General features: G+C 43.7%; 1 protein-coding gene across 1 annotated transcript in view; it reads right to left on the bottom strand.

The window, feature by feature from the left end:
• The window catches only part of ROR1 (receptor tyrosine kinase like orphan receptor 1), a 158,787-nt gene that overhangs the window by 114,114 nt on the left and 28,167 nt on the right, over positions 1-16,506 (bottom strand). The gene's annotated exons all lie outside the window — the stretch shown is intronic.

The raw sequence follows: 16,506 nt of genomic DNA, 5'->3' as shown, positions 1-16,506 counted from the left end.
TTTCTTTCCTTCCCCAAAATCAGGCCCACCAATGCTTGCTTTCTTTAAGAGCCAAACAACATTCTTGGAGAGCAGCTCAATATCTCCAGAGGTGTAAATCACCACCCTCTATCTTATTAGAAACATTTGAAAGAGGGCAAGTGCTTTCAAAGCCATAAACTTGGGATTCCATACATGTTCCAAAGCTGCAGTGAACACACATTCCTGACTCAGACTGGTTTTAATTTGCAGTCCCTTGAAAGCACAAATGCAAAAGTCTAAATACTGAGTCAACTTAACAAACAATAACAAACCATTGAAAAAGTTGTCCCTTTGCAACTCCTTAAAATAAACTGGAAATAGGAATCACTCAAATGCCAAAGGCAAGGCCGTGGGTGGATGTCCAGTGCAAAGGCAGTCAGAGCTCCCAGGAAAATGCAATTCCCTGCTCCACTCTGGATTATTTATGGTCACAAAGCTGACAGGGCATTGGAAACTAAAGCACCAATTCTCCCTGCTAAAAATCCCGGGACACAATGGGAACAGGGGAATGAAAACCACATGAGGGCTGAAGAGAAAAGTAAAAAACTGCCACATCCTTTGTGAGCACGAGTCCTGAGGAGATAAATCCATACCTGGAAGCAGGGGGTGGCACAGTTGTGCCTGAGATGGAATTTCTGGGGACTGGCAGGGTGCCCTTGTCTCTCCAGCAAGTCTTTAATTAAAGATACTGATATTATCTCCAACCACATTGTCCCAGTGCTCCCTAAGGAAAGCACAGCAGCAGCTTTGGAAGGAGCAGAGCTTCCAAATGCACCTGAAATACACCAAAATTCCTGCTCCAAGGTGCACGGCATAAAATGTATTCCCTGCTGCTTGCAAATGCCTCATTAAATACATCAGTCCTTTGGGGAAATCCTCAGGGAACAGGGACTGCCGTGGAACACGAGCTTTGGGAACTGAGGGAGTGCAGGTTTAAATCATAAATGGGCAGGAAATGCTTTTCTTCCCATGTAGAATCTGCAAAAATGGAAATATTTCCATGTAGTTTTCAGCGCTTCATTAAAATTTAGAATCAAAATTACAAACTTGAAAGGAAAAATGGCCAAAAAACATTTTGAAATGTATAATTTCCTACAAAACTTTGTTTTATAATGAAGAAATAGATGTTTTCCCTGAATTTAATGCTTCAGGCAGGTTTATCTGCCAGGCATGAGGAATTTACAGTACTTTACCAGCTCAGCTTGCTGCTCTGCATTCAGAGAAAGCACCTTTTGTCAGGAACTGGGGAAGAGCTGAATAAAGAGCACAGAGTAAGTGACATTTAATCACCGGGGAGCTGCCTTTTCTCCCTGATCCATTGTCAGGAGAAAAAAGCTGCATTATGGAAAGCTGATTAGGGACAATGTGGACTCCAACTGGAACATGGGACACATCCAGAAGGTTTGCTCCAGGCTATCAAGGGGTCAGGAAATATTCTTAACTTCAAGTGTTGTCACCTATCAAATGGATTTTAGCTCAGAGACTGAAAGTGTTCAACCTATGAGTGTCCAAAAGTGGATCCACACCCCTGGAAGTGTCCAAGGCCAGGTTGGACAGGGCTTGGAGCAGCCTGGGATAGTGGAAGATGTCCCTGGGTGGAACTGGATGAGTTTCAGGTCCCTTCCAACCCAAACCAGTCTGGGATTCAGCCTCAGCTGCTCTGTGATTTTATGTTTATTCATCAGTAATCTTTAAAGACATTGAATATATAAGATATGCAAACCACAGGCCTTTAATAATAAACTTTCCAAATATTGCTCATCAGTTTAGCTTGGTTTAATACAGGAGAAAAGTAGTGGAACTATAAATAAGGTGTCAAAGTTAATAATGCCTTGCAATTATCCCTTGCATCCATATATATGTATATAAAGGATATTGTAGTAGGTAAAATGATCTCCCACTGGCCAGCAAACATCAAGAGGCAAGAGCAATAAGAACAGCTTCCAAGCAGGCATTAAAATCCTGAGTTTCCTAACAAGTTGGAACAAGGATAAAACATGCCATGACCTTACACAGGTACAAGTCTTGTGCCTCTCTGAGTACCCCGGGACTTACAAAATATCCCAAAAATCCTGGAAGATAGGGCAATAAATCCTGTCAAGTGAGTCTTTATTAAATCCTGATTGCTACCCGTGGAAGCAAAATGAAGTCATTTCCAATTATTACCTCTGAAATGATGAAAATCTGGTGCTTAGATGGAATTTGTGTGGAAAAAAAAGAAGCCAAGGGGTTTTTTTATCCAGTAGGAAAACCAAAAGCATGGCACAGGTGTTCCTGCAGTAGTAACACCTGAGGCTGTGTTGGGGTCAGAGGAGGGCACAGACCTCCAGGAGAACTCAGGATGCCCCAGGGAATCCTGATGGAGACTCCCTGAAGGTGACCCAGCGCTGGGAGCAGCTGGGGATGTTCAGGACTCCATGGAAAATGCAAATCAACAGCAGAGTGAGTGACTTGGGTGGCTGTGCACAGACAGGGCTCAACCACTCGTGGTGATTCCAGAAGCAAGGAGGGAGCTCTGAACTCAGGGAAATGGAGCCTTTCATTCACCAAACAAACCCAAGGCAAAAAAACAGCGGAGCAGAACAAACAAAAAACCACAAAGCTGAGAAAACCTCGGGAAAACCCCTCTGAGGAAGCAGCAGAAAGGAGGAAAACCTGGTCAGGCTCTGGACACAAAATGAGGCACAAGCTTGCTCCCCATCAGGAACTACTCCTGCCCATATTCTGATCCCCCAAAATGATGAGGAATTAATTCCCTTGTACCTCATCCCTCTGGACTGAGCTCTAGGCACAGCCTGGATCAAAGGCTCTGTTATCTGCAGCAAAGGAAGTTTCCCTGATGTTTTCCATCTCCACTCTTCAATCAAAACGAGGAAGAGCTTTGTCAGGGCAGAAATAAAATCAAATCCTCCTGAAGCACTGTGACCTTCAAGTTCTTTTGCTGGGTTTCTCACCACCCCACCCTTTACATTTTTCTGTATGATATCCCAGTTTCTGTGGTTTAGCCATGGGATAAGTCTCCCAAACCTATGGATTAGCTGAGGGGTGAAAGGCACTGGGATACAGCAATAAAGACCTGGTTTTCCCTTTGAAGTGAGTGACTAAAGGCTGCCAGCTTGGAAAGAGGAAAAATACCTTTTCCTTGTGTGCCAGCACAGCTCCTGTGGATCCCTTCTCATGAGGAGCTCTGCAGGCAGAGTTACTTATAGTTTAATTTTTTTATATATATGTAAATATATAAGACATGTATATACTAATTGACTCTTGTATAAATGGACATCCAGCCCACACCTGCCCTGTATGACACCCCCACATTGCAGCTCTTCCCTGAACACCCCAGAAGAAGATAATGCTGTTGTTATCTCCAGGAACAAATAGATTTTAAGGGATTTTTTTTTTAAAGTTTTAATCCAGTTAGAGGAAGCTGCCCTGAACCAAGACACAAAATCCACGTGAATTTGCCAGGCATTAATAAGACTTTCCACACTTTCCAACCAACAGCTCGAGCTTTTCTTTTTCATTTTGCAGTAAGACATTTTTTAGAAGACAAGTTGTGAAGGAGAAGCACAGGAATGGTGTCTCCATGAAAGCACAGCAGAGGCACAGGCAGCTCTGGAAGTGGAAGGACAGGAATTCTTTTCCCTGTTTTTGCCCAGTGTGCAGCTACATTTCCACTGGATATTCTCATTTATGCCACAACCTGCCCCTGCACGTGACTTTGGCACAGGATTCCAGTCTGGGAGCTCCTCTGGGAACTTTACAGGAGAGAAAGAGAATAGCAGGGAAATCACTTGATAAACTGAGTGTCACTGATCAAAATCCACTGCAAGTCAATGCCAGCCTCATGCTGACCCAGCAGACTTTGGGTCAAAGCTTGTAAGCCCACACTTAATTCCAGTGCTGGAATTTGGGGTGCCTGCATTTGCAGTAGGAAAATAGCAAATTTCTGACATTTGCTGGAATCTCTGTTTGGCTCAGGCTGGGAGAGCTGGGAATGTTCACCTGGAGAAGGATCCAGGGAGAGCTCAGAGCCCCTGGCAGGGCCTGAAGGGGCTCCAGGAGAGCTGCAGAGGGACTGGGGACAAGGCAGGGAGGGACAGGACACAGGGAATGGCTGGAAGCTGGAAGAAGGTAGATTTAGGTGGGATATTGGGAAGGAATTCCTGGCTGGGAGGGTGGGGAGGGGCTGGGATGGAATTCCCAGAGCAGCTGTGGCTGCCCCTGGATCCCTGGCAGTGCCCAAAGCCAGGCTGGAGCAGCCTGGGACAGTGGGAGGTGTCCCTGCCATGGCAGGGTGGGATTGGATGGGATTTACAATCCCTCTCAACAAAAACCATCCCATGATTCTGTGGTTTCCAGTCACATTACGGATTTAAAATTTGTAAATGATCAAAGCTGAGACCAGAACCAGCAAGGAAAACACGTATTTGTTTCCAAATGGAAAAGGCACGGAGCAATCCTGGAATACCATTGCCATGAAATGCAAAACCTGGAAATTTGCTTGAGCTCTGGATTATCAGCAGGTCCCAGAGCTCCACTTTAAGCCCATTTTTGCTGTGCCTGGGCTGGAGTTGAAAGCCAGGCAGGGTCACAGAGCTCAGCTCTCTCTGGGCAGTCAGGTGCATCCTTACAGCACATTTCACTCCCAGTGCTGCGGCCACAAACGAAGCAATGAATGATTAACTTGCTGAGAAATGAAAATCACCTTTCTCTTAAGCAGGACGGCGCTTGCTGCACCTGTTTTTTCATTATTTCTGCAAAAGATGGAAGCAAGAAGTAACACAAACCCCACTGCTGCCTCAGCGCTACGCTGGAAATAAGGAAAATTGCCAAAATATTCACAGAAATAGAGGAGCCAGGTGCTGATTACTGGAGGCCATAAAGATCCACTAATTAACACCTGCAGCAAATGTGGCCCTGTCAAAGCAAACACTGGCAGAAACAAGAATTACAAGAAGAAAATCGATTTAAATCAATTACCACTGTTCACATCCAAAGGACCCAGTGACTGGGTCACATTCCTAGAAATCATGCTGCTCATCCCATGGGGAAAAATTATTCCAATCAGCTACGAGCCCAGCAGTCACACACTGAATGATCACAATTATTATTCATTATAATTTTCATAAAATAATTTATTAATAAAAGAATTCATTTAATATCATTTTCATCTTCACAATTTTAACATATTGCTCATTTACTATAATTGTTGCTCATTTATTATAATTTTCAATTAAAGCATTCAGATTTTTAGCCTATAGTTTGCAAATGAATCCTCACAATTTTCAACTTAAAAATTAAATTCCTTACAATTTTCAACTTAAAATTTAAAATCCTTACAATTTTCAACTTAAAAATTCCTGGGATCAAATCAGAATTTGCATCTTCCCACTTCCACTGCTGTCACAGAAGTAGCAAATAAAGGCTTTGACAAAATAAAAGTTTGCCAACAGTTTCATGCACAGATTTAATAATATGGGAATCACCTCTCAAGCCCAGCAACCTCTCACAGTGACCACATGGGAACTAAAAAGTGCAAGAAACCCAAAAATATTTCCCACATTTAGGCAGGAGAGAAAAATCTGCTTCCCACCCACCCCAACTGCACAGTGCAGAGGCCAACATGAGATGGTTAAAGCAAAATGAAGGATAAATAATATAATCGATAATAAAATAATAGAAATAATATAATAATAATGATCTAAATAATAATAAATAATAGAAATAAACCCAGGGAATGGCTGGAGATGTTCAGCCCAGTGTGACTGGAGCAGATCTGCAAATCCATTATGGCACAACACCAAAAAAAAATTCTGCATTTAACTAAAATATATTCTAAAAATTCTGTATTTAACTAAAATATGGCCAAAATATCTGCTAAAAGTAAACCCAGCCTGGGCTGGACTTCAGGGGCTCACCTGCTGTCCAGACATTTTCCATTAGGGAGCGACTAAAATCCAGGATAACCCCCCAGTGGAAGCTGAATCAGTTTATATTTTCTGGGTTTTTCTGAGCACTCAAGAATCCCCTCTGCATTTTCACCTCGGAGGAAGGAACTACTGAAAGCTAAATACCAAATAGAGCTGCTTGAAAGCTTAAAAATGAGAACAAGCTGCCGGGCAGAAAGTAAATAATTTAGAATAGATTCAAACAATTAGGATTAAGCAGCTTGGTTTTTATTATTTTTTTTTTTTTTTAAAAAGGCTGTTTGATTATTCCGGGCTGTGTTTTGGAAACCATTTCTACCTTGTTTTTCTCGGGAAAACAATTTCACGCTACAAAAAAAGGCATCGGGCGATGAAAAGCATTTGTTTCTTTCTAGTTCTTAAGTAAAACCAGCAATGTTGAGCAGGTCAGATATAATAAATACAGCTATTTCAAGGCAAAAGAAAAATGTTTCCCTGGCCTAACTTTGAGTGACAGGAGAAAATTTTTCCCAGCTTGAAACTCCACTTTATTAAAAGTGCTCAATTTGATTTAATTGGATGTATATGGATGTGTTATATTGGGCTGCTTTGTTGCATTTTTCAAATTAATCCAACACCACTGAAGCAACATTTTCAAGTGAGTGGATGTTCTGGACACCTTTAGAAGTTCTGCTGTGTGGCAGCCACAGCCTCGTAGCCCATATTTTTGAATTTTGGATACTTGGATTGCCCCAGCAGGAAGGCGATGGGCCTTGAATGGAGCTTTTTGTTCAGCCCTTTAATCGCTTCCAGCACTTGCCCCAGCCCACAAGATCCACACCAAATTTAGTCAGACATCCAAGGATTTCTCTGCAGATCCACTCAATTCCACCAGTTGAACATTTTGGTTTCTTGAGGGGGAGGAGGAGACAGTGAGGCAGCTTAAAAGTTAATAATTATGGCTACAAACCTCCCCAAGTCCTGGGAAATTCCTATTTTAATTAAAAAAAAAAATAAGAATGATCCATCCTTAGCTGTTTCCAAGCCTATATCCTGGGAATGAAGGCTGCTAGGAGATAGATACAGAAATACAGATATTTTTTAATTCCAGTTTGCCATGTAATAACCTTGGAGCTGAGTTCGGGGTTGTTGCTGTGTGTTTCCTGATGAAGACACTGAAACATTTCAGTCAGCTTGAAGCAATTCCTCTCCTCCCAAAGCAACTCCTCTCCTCCCCATTTGTGTCAGATTTGTTACCAAGACCTCAGACTTCACAGAAGGAGCTGCTAGGCAATTTGTACTCTTTCATTAAATTATTGTGGCTTAAACCCTCTCAGTTTGATCTTGTCACACTGATCCTGTCCCACACACAAAGGGAATTATTTCTGTGCCCCAGAATGGTTGGGGAAGGGCAGAGAAGGGTGGTGGGAGATGCCCCAGTGGGAGCCTGGCCTTGCCTCGTGCTGAAGGTGAGACCCCGCTGCTTCAACCCTGTATCCTGGGAATGAAGGCTGCTAGGAGATAGATTCAGAAATACAGATATTTTTAAGTCCAGCTTGCCATGTAACAACTCCAGAGCTCGAATCTTCTGTGTGATTCTTATTTTTTTTTTAATTAAAATAGGAAATTCCCAGGACGTGGGGAGGCTTGTCTGAAGGAAGAGCACGGATGGATGCTCCAGGCAGGAATCTCCTGATGGGCTTTTCCTTCCCCACTCTGCAAAGGGATGGAGATTTTGGAAGAAAATTCCCACTCTGAGGGCTGGGCAGTGCCTCGTGGGAGGATGTGGAGAGGCACAAGTTTTGGGTTGGAGCCGGTGAGAACCACGCCGGATTCCAGCCCCAAATTCCAGCCCCACGCTCCTCATTTGGAAGCAATTGCCCCGTGCAATCCATCAGGAGGGGCCACAGCAGATAGCTTTGTGAAGTGGAAAAAAACGAGTTCTTAATTTATATATGACAATTAAACCAAATTGGATTGATTTCTTCTTCTTTTTTTCTTCTTTTTTTTTTTTTCTTCTTTTTTTTTTTTCTGGAAGACTTTAAAATGAACTGTAAGTCAGAAGATGTGCCAAGGCTCCCTTCCCTAATTAAACACACAACTGGGATTAAAAACCTTTTCAATCCAGCTGCTGAGAGCCTGTGGAATTGTGGAGATGTATAGTTTGTGGGAAACATTGTGTTCCTTCTTGGATTCTTCAGCTTTCAGAAAAGACAGCATGTGAAAACTTTCCATAAATACAAACTGGGGTTTCCAATTAAACTACTGTCACTTCTATAGAGTAAGCAAGAAGCCAAATGAAAGCTTAGACAAATATTTTTAAAGTAACCAGCTTCAAATGAAATGCATGACTTCTTACTGCAGCCATACCTTTAGTAACTCAAGCAACACTTTTTTTAAATAAGTAATAAAATATTCCTGATTTAGGCATGACATTGCCACCAAGAGATTGCAAAACACCCAGGGTGTGGGTAATAAAAGTGATAAAACTGAACTTTAGAAGGAAATTCCTTCTCTAGCTCAGAGTTCAGAGCAAGATACAGACATTTCTTACCAAAAACTCCTTTTTGCCCTCCAGTTTAGGGGTTTATTTATCACTGCTGATCATTAGAGAAGAGACAGGGCAAGAGATTCATCTCGAACTCCCTCCATCCTACTGGAAGTGCACAACATGAAACATTCTGCTTCCCAAGGAACTGCAGTGTTCCCTGTGCAGCATTTCCTGGTTTATTGCTCTCAGACCTGCAAGAACACAGCTCTGCAGGTATTACACACTCAAAGCTCTCCAGCTTAGAAAAACAGAACAACTGAGAAATATCAAAGGCCTAATCCTGTGGAAAGAGCTCTGTCTTTGAAAAATCCAAGTGTTTCCAGGCCTAAAGTAGCCAATTTAGGGTACATTTGTACGGCCCCGCTGGGGTCAGCTGACTCACACTTACATCACCTCATTGCCAGGATCCCCAGTCAGGCTCTGTCAAACATCTCCTTTGGAATCCAGCCCGAGCCAGTGAATGCCTCGTGCAGAAAATCCTTCCTACCTGCTTGGCATTGTTTTAAATTAATGGATGGGGCAGCCAACGGCTCCTGCAGCCCCAGTGAAGCCTTTTCCCCCTTTCTCCCCAACTCTGCTACAATAGGTTCATTGTGGGATCTCCTACGTCAAATCCTAAAGTTAATAACCTGGTTCCAGCTCCAGGAGTCCAGTGCCTGTTCCCCAAGTGGGGTGTCCTGGCCATCCATCACCTGAGCCAAGTGACACTCTGGGGGTCTCCACATCCACCCAATCCACAGGGAAGAGCAGGTCTTTAGCAGGGAATCGCCTTAGGCATTCCCTGATGTGGATCCCGGTGTCTGCCACTGTCCCAGAGTTATCCAGAGGGGTTTTCACCTCTTTTCCAAGCAGCTGGAGGCCCCGTTGTGCTGCTCACACCTCTGGAAAGGACTGAGGCACTAAGGGGAAATGGGCTCTTCATTCCCATTAACACCTCCTGGCTTTGTCATGGAAGCACCTGGGGATTCACAAAGCCACACACCGGAGGTGGCTCAGAGGAGCTCCGGGGGACCTCGGCCTTTGGAGACCTCACCTGCTCCCTGGATCACAGCTAAGGAGTTTAAATGACATTATGGCTTTTCTGATTTCAGCACGAAATTCCCCAAACTGGCTCCCAGCTCATCTCCTGTGCACAACTCCCTGCACAACAGCTGGGGAGATCCTTCCCATCTTTCCACTGATGCCTTGGTGGGGTCTCCCCTAGAGCAGAGGCTGGGCAGAGTCACAGAATAAAGCAGGGATTTATGGAAAGGATCTCCTCCATGGATCCACCTTGGGCAGCACCAGAGCCCAGCCAGGGCTGCAGCCAAGAGGAACCCAAATGGTCCCAAAATGCACGAGCGCTCCCGGGGGCTCTCACTGGGATCAGCTCTGCTCCATTTGCACCTTGCAGTTCATTGTCCCATTCCAGCTTTAGCCCAGGCACTCCCATCCTGCTTGTTTTTCTCTCTCCAGCCCACGCTGTTTGTGCTCCTGGGCCTGAGCTTTGGGTCATTTGTCCTTGGTGCCCAGCTGGAGCAGGAATTGTTTTGTGTCCCTGCTCTGTGCAGAGAGCTCAGCATCCCCTGATGTGAAGCTCAGAATTACACACTAAAGCAGCTCAGAATGTGAAAATAGAAAAGCCAAACCTCACCACACTTAACATGACCTGAAGCCTTTATCAGAGCATATTCCCTCTGAGATTCTCACAGTCCCAAAGGGATGTAGCAAAGGCTACTGGAAATCCCTGGAGCACGAGCTGCTGTAGCCACTCTGCAAACCTCAATATTTGTTTTACAGACATCTCCCGAGGTGAAAAATGGCTCTACTTCATTGTTAAAAGACAATGTCGCAGGCAGTTAATCTCCACCATTTATTTTCTATCATCCAAACCAAAATATTGACACATCTGGACAAACTCAGTGCAAGGGAAGAGCACATTCCCAAAGCATTCATGAACACAAGCAGCAGATCATAAATTGTAACTATCCAGAACTGACCCCAATTAAGGACTCTGCCCAGGGAGGAGGCAGGCAGCCACTCGGGCTGGCTTCATTCAGCACGTCGATAGAAATTCAAAAGGTTAAATTAAAAATATCATCAGCTTGTTGGATTGGCCTCTCCTGAGTGCCAGAACTAAGACAGTCTACAATAAACAGTAAAACTAAGACAGTCTACAATAAACCCCCCAGGGTAGGTCAAATATTTATTCAATTGTTGTGCCCGAGAGACTCCCACAAACTCAGGAGAAACCATTTCACTGTTTCACTCAGACTGAGCTCAGGATTGCACATTCCTAAGAGGCTCCCGCTGGGATTCAGTGGCAGGGAAATTCAGGATGAGTCCATCCAGGAGCTCAGCTGGAGTTATTCCAACCACTCTGCTGCTCACGGTGAAAAGGTGAGTTCTGCCAGTCCTTCCTGAAGGGAATTTGTGCTACGAGGCCCAGAACTGCCAGCTGTGCACTGGGAGTCACGTAAGGTTATAAACTCTAGTTTTAAACCCAGAAATATTTGAGAGACAATGAAAAAAAAAAAAAATCCAACAACAAAATGCAGAAATATTTTTTTTTAAAAATCCTCCACGACCTCCAAATTTTTCTCTCCTGTACCTTAAAGAAATTCTGCCAAGTTGATGACTGTGAGAATCCTGGCTGTGAGAGCAGGATCAGGGCAGGAAGCGATCACCCAGCTCAAGACAATGAACATCATCACTATTTCAAAACAGCAGAGAGAAGGAAAAAGACATTTTTAGACAGAAACTTCCAACTGAGCTGGAATGTCTCCTGCCTGGCAAAGACAAGCACACAAGTAACACAACATTTAGGTTTATCCTCTTTACACCTCTAAATGACATTAATGGAAACCATGACCTTGACATTTCCATTGCAGTGCTCTTTTAAAAGGCAACACAAAAGCAGTTATTCATCTAGTTTATTTTTAGGAAAACACTTCTTTGCCACCAGTAATAAGATCTCGCCACTGTCTGACCTCTAATGAAACCAAAACAATTATTTCTGCACCATTGTGCAAATGATAAAAAAATCCAGTAGCATTCCTTCCCATCGTGCCTTATTTTCCAATAAGGAGGTACTTTCCTGGCATCAAAAAACCCTCAGTATTTAACACTCCCTTTAAAATATCTCCAGCAAGTCACTCAACCTGAACATAAAAGCTGGGCATTAACCAACTTTAGCCACTTTCCTTTCTCTGTAAATAAATGAAAAGAAACAGCCTCTGAGTGAGGAAAACCCCATGAAGCTGAATTACAAATTCAGATTTTGGGACTGCTGGCTCACACAAAGCTGTGTGTGTTACACAGCCCTTATCTGTATTTAATATCAGCTCTGGATTGGGTTATGCTTATTGACACAAACAGCCTCCAAGCAAACCAGAGGTAATGGTTAATAATTAAATACAAACATCTGGAACCACAAATTGATAGAACAAGATCACATCATTTTACATTGAAAACTCAATTGGAATAATGCAAGGAAAAATCCTCTGTCTGAAAGCATCAAATTAATTTATGCTGAGAAAGAGAGGCATGTCCAAGTCATTCTGTAGATTTCATCATTCTTAAATTTATGAAATTGAAAAAAAAATTAGGAAAAGCACAAGTAGTAACTGTACTACCAACTTCAGTACTATTTGTAGCAACATTAGGGTAAAAGGTTCTAAACAATGTTATTCCTTTAATCAGAAGTATAATTTTAAAATGCTGTCTGTAAAAACTTTCAGATTATTTTTTACCATTGACACAACATCAGCAAAGGCCACAGCGTGTGACATTTAATATCATTTAATTTAATGTCATTTATCTACAAATTCATATAGACATGCAGGGAACTACAGCTTTTCTGTCCCTTAGAAATATCCAGTTCAAGTCCTTTGGAAAAAGCACTGGGAGAATCCCTGAAGAGGCCACATGGTTTGATTTTTATGGAAAGCCATTTGAGTTCCATGTGCTTAGGAGTTCCTTCCACAGCTCTGTGCTCCTGATGGAACAGATCAGCTCAAGGAGGGAATGAATGGAGTTATGAACCAAGTAACAAACAACCACTGTCCCAGTAGCTTCACAGATCTTATCACTGGGAAATAATGCTTGGAATGTGGCTTGCTGGTTTTCAGCCTCCTTCTTCCACCTCTGTGGAGGTCGGGATTGCAGGCACTGCATGGTTCACCTTCAGACTCAGGTGTTTATTATTTCTTACCTATGTTGCAGTCTCTCTGCAGTTCTTCACTCACAAGGCACAAAATGGCCAACTATCTCTTGTTACAAGGTCTTTTAAGGCTAAACTAGCCAATGGAGAAATGACACCTAAATTATTTTCACTTTTAACCCAATAACTGATCGCTCAAAGTCCGTGGTGCAGACTTTTCTGCCCAGTTACAAAATATCACCCAAACCCACAGAAGGAAGAAGAATAACCTGCCACCACCCTAAAACCTCCATGTTGCCCCAGAGGGATTGTAATATCCTACAAGCCCAAACTCTAAGTTTGAACCCAGAACTCCAGCAGTGGCTCATCCCAGTGGATGAGCCCCTGGCTCCCTGCAGAGCTGCCCAGGCAAGCAGGGCTTTGGCCCGGGCACTCACTTGGATAAAATCAGATTTATCCTCAGCAATTACTGGAGCTACTTGCAGCTTTCAGGCAGCAAATAAAGGAAAGCAAATCCATAGGCTGCTGGGGTGAGACTAATGATGATCTATGCCCGACACTGGAAGTGCCAAAACTGGGCTGGTTGGGAAATCGTGCCCTGTGCCTGAGTCTGGGCACTGCCCCTGCAGCCAGGAGCCTCCAGTTGCTGCAGCTGCTGCTCACAATAATTTCTTTTGTTGCCCAGATTTTGTCGTTTGGCCAAGTCCTTGCTCAGCTTCTGCTGTGAAGAGAAGAGGCCAATACTCAGCCACCATTCAGAGGTTGCGTGGGCTTCAATTTCTGTTTGCAACAGGCTTCAAAAACTGCAAGCTCATCAGACAAGCCCTTGGATTTATTGCTCTGACACCAGCACTGCAGTCAGGCAATGAAATGAGCAGAAGAAAAGAACAGATTCCAGGGCTATGACATTTTGCCCAACTTCCCTGACACAAGCACAGCAAAGGAAAAAAATCTCAGTGCTGATGTTCATGTTCTTGTTGGGTGACTATCCACTGCTTTCTTCTGGAAAATAAACAGCAGAGGAAAAAGCTGTGGTGAGCAGACACTACGACACAAACTCTGCTGCACAATTCAGAGGATCACTTCAGTGAGCAGGCAGAGAAATGAGTCTGCAAGCTGAGTGATTTCCCACTCCAAAGAGTGGGAAAAGCCACAGTTATCCTGCAGATATGGTCTCCGACAGCAGATCCAACAAAAAATGAGCAGGACAAACATGGAGAAGAGAATCCTTATCTTTTTGCTGCCTACCTGAATCAAATCACTTGTGTTTTTCTTGATCAAAATGCAATTATTTAAAATATTTAATTTAATTTAAGAACTCAGCACTGAGCAATTGACCCAGCAGATCTTGGGAGAGGAAGTGTGAAATCTCAGAGCTGCTGGATACCTGGGTGCTGTGCACATTCAGTGGCATCCAGATCTCCCCTCCCATGGGCTTACAGCTGTGCAGTGTGTGGATACCAGTCCAGATTCCACATGTTTCAAACAGATTTAGAAGGTAAAATGCCATGTAAGCCAGCAAAAAGAATACAGCTTCTTATTTGCTCTTTTTAACAGTAACTCGAAGGAATTGCATTTTTTACCAAAAGCAGCTGTGGGGAAACAGAACAAAGTGCAGATTTTCTCAGAAAAAAACCCCAAAGGCTTCCACCATGAGGGCTTTCAGTGAGGTGTCTTATCAGAGAACAGGCTGAGCTGGAAGGGACCCATCAGGATCAGAGTCCAGCCCCTGTCCCTGCCCTGGACACCCCAAGAATCCCACCCTGAGCCCATCCATCCCCTGAGCAGAGAACACACCAAATAACAGCACAGAGGAATCACAACTAGAAATCACAAGTCTGCATTAAAGCATTTTCCAAATTAAACATGTATAATTTAAAAAAAAAAAAAAAAAAAAAGGAGGAAAGAGAGTAAGCCCAGAGGCCTGAGCCAATCCACTCTGCAGAGGCCACTGGGATCTGTGCTCCAGTCCCTGAGGTGAGAAGGTGACCTGGCCACTGGGACACCAGTACAAGGAGCAGTCACTCACACAGTGCCAGACTCAAGGAGGCTGCTGGATTTTTGTTTTTATTGTTCCTTTTCAAGCATAACCCAGAGAGCTGGGCACAAAAGCTGCCAGGTCCAACCCATTCCCTGTTCCTGCATTCTCCCTTCCCCATTCACCCCTAACACGTGAAGGGAGAGTGACCTCAGCAGCATCCCATGGCCTTCACTGATCAGCAGCAGCCAGGGGCAGAGCTGCAGCTCCAACTGTTCTAATTACAAGACAAAAAGCCCACCAGCAGCAGAACCACCACGGTACAGCCACACTCTGCTCCCTCCCGGAGCAGCCCCAACAATGGTCCCATTGTTCTGCAGCCTCATCTCTGCCCAGGGCCACCCACATCTTCCCCACTCCAGGGAGAAGTCAGAATCTTCCAGCTCAATACACAGCCAGGGAGAGGAGAAAGCATCTTTACAAGGCTTGTTCATTTTTCTTGGATAAGAGCAGAGCTCAGCCTTTGCCTCCAAGCCAAAGCCCTGAAAGGAAGAGAATGAGTTTGAAGTTTTGAGGATGGACAAGCCTCCGACACTCAGAAATTCTGTATCACACAAGATTGATTTCCTCCAAGTACAAGAGGCCTCGGGTGAAAACGATCCTTCACAACCCCGTGGCCCGGAGCCAGCAGGAGGCTGAAACACAAAGGAGGCATCGTGCTTGCCTCGAGATGTCAGGAGCTTTTGATAAATTCAGATTCATTCTGGTAAATGAAAAATTCCTGGGATCTTTCCTTCATGTTAACATGTGCAGTCATATTTCAAATTTATATAAATTACACTAAAAACAGTTTTAAAAAATGAATCAGTCCTTCCCTCTTCTTTTTTTCTTTTTTTTTTTAAGTTTCAAATGTTCTATTTCTTTTTACCAGGCCTGCTATAAAAAAGGAAAACTAAATGCAACCAGCCCTAAAAATGCTGGAGAGGAAAACAATAGAAATAATGTGTCGTGCCAGATAAAGTCCAAACAAGCTCTGTCCAAAATCTAAGTACACAGCACCAAATATCTGCTGTGAGCAGGGGAGCAGAGCAGATCCGAGGAGGTTTTAAGCCTTTTCAGGGCTCACCTGCAGACCAAAAGAGGTTGTGGAAATAAGATTTGCCAGATGTCCCAGTATAAATCAGGATTTTTAATATTCCTCCTGACGTCCCATTAACCTCACCAAGATTTCCTCACATGCCATGTGGCAAAGTTGTCATAAAACTCAGGCACATGTGGGCAGAGGAGGACAAGGGAGAAGCTGAATTCAGCTCCTTCAGTTTTCCGTGCCTGAAAAGAGGCAGGAGAACAAGGAGCCAAGGAAAACCAGGCTGGATGTAAAATGAAGACAGAAAGAGTGAATGCAGCCCAGATGGGTGAGGCAGCACAGATCCTGCAGGTTGCTCCAGGAGAAAAGCTCAGGACTCTGAGCTTGTCTAGAGGGCAAGGGGATAAAAAGAATATTTTTTTTTTTTTTTAATCATGCTCACTTCAAGATAAACTTTCTGTAGCCTAAAATAAGCCCTCCTGTTGCAGTGCATTCAAATCAATGTTCTGAGAGTGTCATGTGGAAGGGACACAGGCTTGTCCTGGATGTAAGGTCACTGCTATCCAACAAATTAACTTCTCCTTACACTAAAAACAACATCCCCCACTCTCTAATCAGTAAGCACCCGGCCCTCAGAAGAAAGCTGTTTCTTTTATTTCTTTTTTTTCTTTTTAAATGAGAATATTTACAACAGGTAATAAGGAAACTTAATCAGCCCTTGGAAAGCATTTAGGGATAAAGAGGTGCACAGAGTCAGTGCTCTCCCCATTCCCCAGCAGAAATGGGATATTTCTGCAGAGCTGAAAGGGATAGAGTTTATCA

The sequence above is a fragment of the Vidua macroura genome, chromosome 9, assembly GCF_024509145.1.
Source record: "Vidua macroura isolate BioBank_ID:100142 chromosome 9, ASM2450914v1, whole genome shotgun sequence".
In the NCBI taxonomy this organism is placed as follows: domain Eukaryota; kingdom Metazoa; phylum Chordata; class Aves; order Passeriformes; family Viduidae; genus Vidua; species Vidua macroura.
Note: the sequence above shows the minus strand (reverse complement) of the source record. Positions and strands in the feature narration are given on the sequence as shown.